Source organism: Silene latifolia, chromosome 1 (genome assembly GCF_048544455.1).
Source record: "Silene latifolia isolate original U9 population chromosome 1, ASM4854445v1, whole genome shotgun sequence".
Taxonomy (NCBI): Eukaryota; Viridiplantae; Streptophyta; class Magnoliopsida; order Caryophyllales; family Caryophyllaceae; genus Silene; species Silene latifolia.
Window position 1 is genome coordinate 62062286 of NC_133526.1, and position 9341 is coordinate 62071626.

At 41.4% G+C, this 9341-nt stretch overlaps 1 non-coding gene across 1 annotated transcript; it reads left to right on the forward strand.

Annotated features, from left to right (window-relative positions):
- The first annotated feature begins 8848 nt into the window (after positions 1-8848).
- On the forward strand, positions 8849-8955 carry LOC141619221 (small nucleolar RNA R71). The gene has a single exon (XR_012531631.1). It is a non-coding gene; the product is annotated as a small nucleolar RNA R71 (small nucleolar RNA).
- The last annotated feature ends 386 nt before the right edge of the window (positions 8956-9341 follow it).

Consider the following 9341-nt stretch of genomic DNA (forward strand, 5'->3'; position numbering starts at 1 on the left):
TCATTTTTACAAACATTTGTAACTTAGTGTGGCCTTAGTAGAACGTGTTACCGTAATGATGGAACACGGTCTTGGTTGTATTTTGAGATCTCGTATCTCCGTTTTGGATTTTTCACTTGTAATTACAGTTTTTGTATTTAGAATGTAAATAGGTTTATATTTGTAAATTTTAAATTGTAATTTTTGAGAAGACCAAAGACGGAGAACCGGATGCTCACTCCCGCTGCATGGACATAGATGGAACATCAAGACAAGCTTTTCGGGTCCAACGGTGGATTCCAAAGTTGTATTATGCTCTTTTTACTAGGATAGGCCACACTAGGAATTTTATTTACGTATTGCATTCATTTATTTATTTTTCGTAACGATAATATGCATCATATTCCGCCTAAAAACCAAACCACCTAATAATTGCATGAAAAATGACTCATATAGAGGTCACGCGTTAGTTTTCTATGACATTCTCATGTCACACGATCAATTTAAGCCATCACCTAAATTAATTCATTCACGTAATGCTAGTTTTTCGTTCACTTAAAATGAATTAAAATTAAGTTGATGGGATCTTCCTCGTATAAACCAAAAATTGAGAATGGTCATTATAGGTCAAACTCCAATGAGTCCCTTCTTCATCGGTAGGCATAATATGACCCCTTCTACGTCGGGTAAGTTGGAACCGATTGACCTATTTTATCTCAACACTATGGTCACTCGTACGATCCTGTGATTATGGTGGACTATAGATAGGATTTACGGAAATCTATCGACCAAGAGTTCTTACGGAAGAACTAGCTAAACAGTTGGCTTATCAATTTACGGAAATTGAGTCTTGGGATCACTTGTATTATTCTTGAGGGAGATCAATTATGCAAGTGCTATGAGTCTACACGTTAAAATGAATTTTAAATAGACTTAAATCACCTCGATGAGTTGCTTATTTCGTTTTTGGTTTTCTTCCTTTTCATTGTAGAACACGATCATTTAAACTGCTAAAACAATATGGCTGGTCTTCAAAACGACCCAATGCCAAGTGTCACATTGGACCGTGAGTCCTGGCTTCGGATCTTCATGGATCAGATGAATCAGTCTACTCGACTGAAGAATGATGGATCAAACTTCTCGGACTGGGAGGCGGCATTACGGAATGCTGCCATTGCTGATGGGAAGCTCAAATATCTGATTGAGCCCATCCCACCAAACCCAGGCCCCACGGCTGGAATTAACGAGATTGACAAGTATAACGATTTCGCCATGGAAGCGGGTGCGGTAAAGAACGTACTTATTTTTGCAATGGAATCCAATTTGCAGAAACGCTTCATAGCCCAAGGTGCAAACAAGATTTTCACCACACTCACTAGGGAATTCTCGAAAGCACCGAGAATCGTGACCTATGAGATTACCACTCGCTTCTTTGAAGCGAAACTCCAGAAGGGCCAACCGGTTAGCCCACACATTCTCAGCATGATTGAGAATGTCGAGAAACTGGAGGCACTTGATTGTAAAATCAGTGAAAACACCGTGATTGACCGCATGCTTCATTCACTCCACGATGGTTTTGCGCTCTTTAGAGCTAATTACTATATGAATGATTTGAAGAAAAGTCCTCATGCACTACACTCCCTTCTCGTACAGACCGAGAAGGACATGAAGTTTAGTGGGAGCATGAAACAGGATGTTCTCGTTGTGTCAAACAAGGGCATGGGTAAGGGCAAAGTTCAGCCAGGCCTAGCAGTAGGCAAACAGAAGTTTAAGAAGTCGGGTTCTGGTAAGAGTGGGCCTGGTGAGTCGAGCAACTCATCAAGCGCGACAAAGAGCAAGGATGGTAACATGGAGTGTCACCATTGCCACAAGACTGGGCATTGGAGGCGTACATGTCCTGTATACCATGAGGACATAAAGGCAGGTCGCGTTAAAACTGTTGGTATGTCTTCTTCTTCTACTTTTATTCATATGATTGAGATTAACCACGCAAGTTACGGAACTTGGGTACCAGATACTGGTTGTGGTTCTCATCTGTGTAATCATGTGCAGGGGCTCCGAAACATCGAACCCCTCGTAAAGGGTGAGGTGGACCTGCGTGTCGGGAATGGTGCACGAGTGGCTGCCGTCTCGAGGGGAACATATGTGATCCAGCTTCCTAGCGGATTTGAGTTATTTTTATATAACTGCTATTATGTACCCAGTCTTTCGAAAAACATTATTTCAGTTTCTGCACTTGACAAACTTGGTTTTTCATTTGTAATAGAGAATAATTATTGCATTTTCTCATTACACAATATGATTTATGGCAAGGCAGTCTCCATGAATGGAATTTATGTTTTAGATCAGACCACTGAAATATTACACGTAATGAATAAAAGGTTAAAGGTTGGTGACAAAGATCAAACATATCTATGGCACTGCCATATGGGACACATTAATGAGAAACGCGTAAAACAGCTCATGAAAAATGAAGCTATCTCGGCCTTTGATTTTCAATCATTTGGCACGTGTGAATCATGTCTCATCGGTAAGATGACTCGGATTTCCTTCAAAGAAGTTGGAATGCGCACTGCTGACCTATTAGGGCTCATACACACGGATGTATGTGGACCTATGTCAATCACCGCACGAGAAGGCTATAGGTATTTCATCACTTTCACGGACGATTTAAGTAGACATGGCTATGTCTACTTAATGAAGCACAAAAGTGAATCCTTTGAGAAATTCAAAGAATACCGAACAGGGTACGAACCTCTTTGGGTAGAAAGATTAAAACACTGCGTTCAGATCGTGGTGGCGAGTATCTTTCTCACGAGTTTGATCAACACCTTAAGGACTGTGGGATTGCCCTACAGTTAACTCCACCTGGAACACCTCAATTGAATGGTGTGTCCGAACGGAGAAATCGAACTCTACTTGATATGGTTCGATCCATGATGAGTGACACGATATTACCTGATTCATTATGGGGTTATGCTCTTACGTCACCGCTCTAATACTTAACCGAAGTCCGTCTAAAGCTGTTGACAAGACTCCATATGAACTATGGAAGGGAACGATCCCTAACTTGTCCTTTATACGGGTTTGGGGCTGCGAGGCTTATGTCAAGTGGAGACACGAGGATAAGCTCGGCCCGCGATCGGTCAAGACATACTTTATAGGTTATCCTAAAGGAACACTTGGTCATTACTTCTATTCGCCAACCGAACAACGTGTTTTTGTTGCGGCTAGTGCGACATTCTTAGAGAAGGAATTTCTCGAGAATGCAAAGAGTGATAGAACCTTCGACCTGTCGGAGATTCCAGAACCAAATACCGAGCAACCATTGGAGGAACCAGTTCCTTCAATCCCGGCTGCGGTTAATATTCCTAAAGAACCTAGGAGGTCGGGAAGAGTCTCTATTCCTCCGGACAGATACATTGGTATGGTCGAGGAACATGACATAGACGACATTCTACTCTTAACGAGTAGTGAACCCGCAACCTATAAAGGTGCCATGACTAGTTCTGACTCAAAGCTATGGCTTGAGGCCATGCAATCCGAGATGGACTCTATGTATGAGAACAACGTATGGGATCTTGTTGACTTACCTGCTAAGGTTCGTCCCCTTCAATGCAAATGGCTTTACAAGATAAAGCATTCTGTGGAAGGTCAACAAGATATCTATAAAGCACGACTAGTTGCTAAAGGTTTCACCTAAGTGCCAGGTTTGTACTACGATGAGATTTTTGCACCCGTAGTCATGCTGCGTTCCATTCGGATTATCTTAGCGATTGCCGCTTTTAATGACAATGAAATTTGGCAAATGGACGTGAAAACCGCCTTCTTAAACGGCTTTTTGGAGGAAGAGTTGTACATGGTACAACCCGAAGGTTTCATCGATCCAGAACATCCTAAGAAAGTGTGCAAGCTTAAGCGTTCCATTTATGGACTTAAGCAAGCTTCCAGGAGTTGGAATCATCGCTTCGACCAAGTGATAAGAGAAAATAGATTTACTCGATCGGTCGAGGAACCATGTCTCTATATCAAGTCGAGTGGGAGCAAGATTGTCTTTCTAATATTGTATGTTGACGACATACTCCTGATTGGGAATGACATACCTCTCTTAACTTCGGTGAAAGTATGGTTGAAGAACCATTTCCGGATGAAAGATTGATCCGGGTGAGGCACAAAGAATTTTGGGCATCCGTATCTATCGAGATAGATCACGTCGGATGTTATCTCTCGGTCGAGAGTCTTACATAGACAAAATCCTAGAGAGATTCAGCATGACTAACTCCAAAAAGGGTTTCTTCCTATGGCTCCGGGGGTGCATTTGAGCGGTCTCGGGCACCGAGACACCGGAAGAGAAAGAGCGCATGACACGGATTCCTTATGCCTCGGCTATAGGATCAATCATGTATGCCATGATATGCACACGTCCTGACGTGGCATATGCATTGAGTATGACAAGTCGATTCCAACAAAGATCCGGGTGATTCACATTGGATGGTGTCAAGAACATTCTTAAGTACCTACGGAGGACTAAAGATTGGGCATTGACTTATGGAGGCGAACAAAAGCTATGCGCAACCGATTCTGCAGATGCTAGCTTCCAAACGGATCGAGATGACTCGAAATCTCAGTCTGGATTTGTTTTTACTCTTAATGGCGCTACAGTCAGCTGGAAGAGTTCCAAACAAAGTGTTACAGCAGATTCTACGACTGAGTCCAAGTACTATGTCGCGTCTAGACATGTACAACGGAAAGCTCATCTAATCCGAGATTACGTGGAGCAAAAGGAAGTAGTGATAGAAAAGATTGCTACAGATGATAATATAGCAAATCCTCTCACTAAACCATTACGACAAGATAAGCATGAAGGGCATGTTAATTCCATGGGAATTAAACGTGTTCCTGAGTTGTAGTACTCTTTTATGGATTAGATTCATTTTCCTGTGTACTCTATACGACATCATCGTTTTGATATTTATATATTTTGTTTTTCATGTGGAATTGTACGACAATTTTGAACACCACAAAGTGAACTGAACAAACATTATATCTTTTCAGTCCTTGATTGCCCACATGAGCTGATAACTCTGGCAATTATTTTGTGACGTTGGTTGATGGTGGGTTCAACGAGCCATAAGTCAACCGGTTGACTGACCAATCACAGAGGCGAGTTATACAGATATCTCGTAGGACACAATTGTGACATCGACGTGGAGTCCTAAACGTTTTATAACATTCGGTGCCCGGTCGTGGATAGGACTTCCATGGTGATCCTAAGAGTCGATTCTTTTGACTATCGACTGTCTCTTGAGACTACGGCAGATTTTGGGTGACTTTGGTTTCTTTCTCACGGTCATCCGTAACAGGGGGCCAAGTAGATTTTTTCTGGGTCATTTCATGCTGTGCTTAGATCGGAAGGAGTCGAGTTGAAGGAAATATTCAGCCTTTATCGGGTACTCGATATTTCTCGGGGCCACTCGAGGAGTCAGAATCGAAATGCATGGCCATGCTCGGATACGGATTCGTTTTATCGGTTAAGTTACTCTCTAGTCGGGGAAACCACTCTAGATACGGATCGATTGTAAAATACGACCTTTGCGGATCCGGATCTGCAAATTGTTTTACATTGAGTAGGAGAAATTTTAAATGAATATGAGAATCGGTTATCGCAATACACTTGTACGGACAAGTGGGAGTTTGTTGAGCCGTGTCCTCCGATTAGTGCGGATAACGTCATTGCACATACACTTGTACGGACAAGTGGGAGCTTGTTGGGGTTGGTGTCCTTAACAATTAGTGCAAGGACTTACAAATCTCTAAAAGGATCAAAGGGCATACTTTTGGTATTATTATCAGTTGATCCACGTTTATCAATAACGGTTGGCTTGCTAGATAAGTTTGACGTTATTGTCATACAGATGGCGGTGATCAACTGGTCCCTAAAAGTCACACCTATAGGATACGTTTGAGAGATGTGACAGTATAAAAATACAGTCATGTTGATGCCTAATATGACTAACCAGTTAGTCAGAGTTATTGACTAGTAATTAGTCAAACGCGATGTTGAGATAATTATTTAATACGGATTAAATAATAATGGCTAAAACGAATTAACCGGTTAATTCGTAAATTGAATATAAGCAATTATATTTAATTAATGTATATTGAATCAATCAATTATACAATATTGTCTTTGTCGGACACGTATTAATATATCGACTGAGTCGTGTTACTAGTTGATATTTTAAACCGATAACCGATGATGATTTATAATTGAAAACCCGTCGTATACATTTTAGCGAGACGAGTCGGACCATGAGTTAAAATGAGGAGAAAGTGGAAAGCCCACTCACTCCCCATGAAACCCACGGACCGAGTGAACAAAAGGGAGGGCATCTCTCTTTTGCATGGGATCATCTCATTTTTACTGAAACTAGGGTTTTGGAGATTATTCCTCTGAAACCTAGATCTCACATCAGAAAACCTCACAAAATTCTCTCAATATTGCAAGACAATTAGAGAATTCTTTCTAGCACAAGGGGCATAGTCTCAGACGGTCTTGGGTGCAACGATTAGGAGGAAATCTACTTTGATTTCTGTTCTTTACGCCGCATTTCAAAGGACCCGAGGTTGATTCTTGTTCCTTATCGTTTCTCTATTGTATTTATGTTTTATGACGATAATCGCATGTTAAATTTACGTTATAGTCCTAAATTTAAAGGGTCTTATACGGATATTACCCTACAGTCATGGGGGCATGTCCAAGGTGTTGTTGATGTTGCTCAACACCTTGAAAAAGTAGTCAAAAGCTTGTTCATTATCATGATAAAGATCTTCAATAGATCTTTGCCCTTGTTGTCCTTCATGTTGGTCTTGATCGATAGCATTACCAATATAGGGATTGAAAATCCCTTCAAACTCATCGTCCCAAAGACCACAAACTTCATGTACTTGGTCACTAAAGATCTCTTGAGTTGATAGAGACAACTCTCCCACTTTATTGTCTTGGCCAAGGAGGCCATCCTCTTCATTGCTTGACTTTGGTGAGCTTTTCAAGCTCTCTTTGTTACAATTCACTTGCTCTTTGAATGGAGCATCATCAACTTTCTTCTTCCATTGGAATTCCGACTTCTTCCTATCATCCTTCCGGCTATAATGATCAACCATAAAACATGGTTCATGCAAACGGGGAGCTCTCATGGTCTTGTCAATATTGAAAGTTATGCTCTCATCTCCCACTTCTAGAGTGAGCTCTCCATGCTTCACATCAATCACCGCACCCGCGGTGTGCAAGAAAGGTCTTCCTAGAATGATTGGAATGTTGGATTCTTCTTCCATGTCAACAATGACAAAGTCCACCGGGATGAAAATTTTCCCAACTCTTACGGGAACATCTTCCCATATCCCTTATGGTGTCTTCGTCGATCTATCGGCCATTTGGAGTGTGATATTTTTGCATTTAAGCTCTCCCATCCCTAACCTTTTACACACCGAGTACGGTATAACACTCACACTAGCCCCTAGATCACATAAGGCTTTGTTGATCGTGGTGTCGCCAATGGTACACGGTATTGAGAAGCTTCCCGGATCTTTAAGTTTTGGAGGTGAACTCCCTTGAAGTATTGCACTACTCACCTTAGTGAAGGCGATAGTCTCAAGCTTCCGGATCGACTTCTTCTTTGTAAGGATGTCTTTCATGTATTTTGCACAGGCCGGCACGTGATTGATTAATTCCGTAAAAGGAATCGAGACTTCCAAATTCTTCACAATTTCCATAAATTTTCCAAGTTGGTCATCAAATTTGGGCTTGGCTTGACGACTTGGAAAAGGAAGTCTAATCATAATGGGCTCCTTCTCCTTGATCTTGTCTTCATTTTTCTTTGAAAATTCTTCTTTTGATGGTTCTCCATCCTTGGAGTTTTGCACAATTTCTTCTTTGTCACTAGCTTCCACAACTTCATCCTCAACTTGCTTCTTCAGTGCTTCATACCTTGTACCACTTCTCAAGTGAATGGCACTAACCGTTTCATGTCTTGGGGGATTACTTTGAGGTGGTAATTGCCCCTTTTGTCTTTGTGAGCTTGAAGATGCTAGTTGAGTCAATTGGGTTTCCAACATTTTGGTGTGAGCTAGGATGTTGTTGATGGTGATTTCCTTTGCTTGACTATCCTTTTGCATTTGAGTGAAAAACTCTTGTTGATTCTTTTGCATTTGGAGGACCGCTTTTTGAACATCAAAACCTTGGTCACTTTGTTGATTGTATGGAGTTTGATTTTGGTAACCTTGGTTTTGGTTGTAAATGGGTCTTTGATTTTGGTTTATCATGGGAGGTTGGGTGTATGTTGGTTGAGGGTTTTTAACATTTTGGCTTTTGTATGAGAGATTTGGGTGGAATTTGGTGTTTTCGTTGTAATAGTTGGAGTAAGGGGTACCCCTCTTGTATGCTTGAAAAGCATTCACTTGTTCATTTGTTCCCCTACATTCACTTTGGTCATGTCCCAAAGTTCCACAATTCTCACATATCCCACTTGGGATTGATGAAGATGCCGTCATGGCATTGACATGATGCTTTGGTGATTTTGAGGCTTCTTCAAGTCTAGCCATAGCTTTTTCAAATTTCAAGTTGATGGTATCAATGTGAGCACTAAGTTGAGCACCCAATTGAGTAATGGAGTCCACTTCATGCTTTCCTCCTCTAGTAGCCTTGCGAGGTCTACTATATTGTGAGTTATGGACCGCCATTTCCTCAATCTTGTTCCAAGTTTGATTGTCGTCAACTTCGGTGAACATTCCATTTGATCCCATGTTGAGAATGTTTCTTGAGTCTTCATAAAGTCCGTTCCAAAATTGTTGTACCAAGAACCACTCACTAAGTCCATGGTGAGGACATGAGCGGCAAATTCCCTTGAATCCCTCCCAAGCTTCATACAAGGATTCTTCGTCTCTTTGCTTAAAGCCCATAATTTGAGCTCTTAGCATGTTAGTCTTTTCCGGTGGATACAACTTTTTGTAGAAAGCTAGAGCCAATTTCTTCCAAGAATCAATTCCGAGAGTAGCCTTATCAAGGCCTTTCAACCATTGTTTCGCGGTGCCAGTTAAAGAAAAAGGAAATAAGACCCATCGAATTTGGTCTTGAGTTACACCGGTTTGAGAAATCGCATCACAATAGTCACAAAAAGTTTCCATATGAGAATGAGGGTCTTCACTAGGCATCCCCCCAAATTGGCTTCTTTCGACTAATTGGATAAACGCGGATTTGGCAATAAAATTTCCGGTTAGATGTTGTGGTGTGGGAGTACCATTGGGTAGGTTCTCCTCGGTTGGTACGGAATGTGATGAAAACTTAGGCATTGTGGGTTGATTTT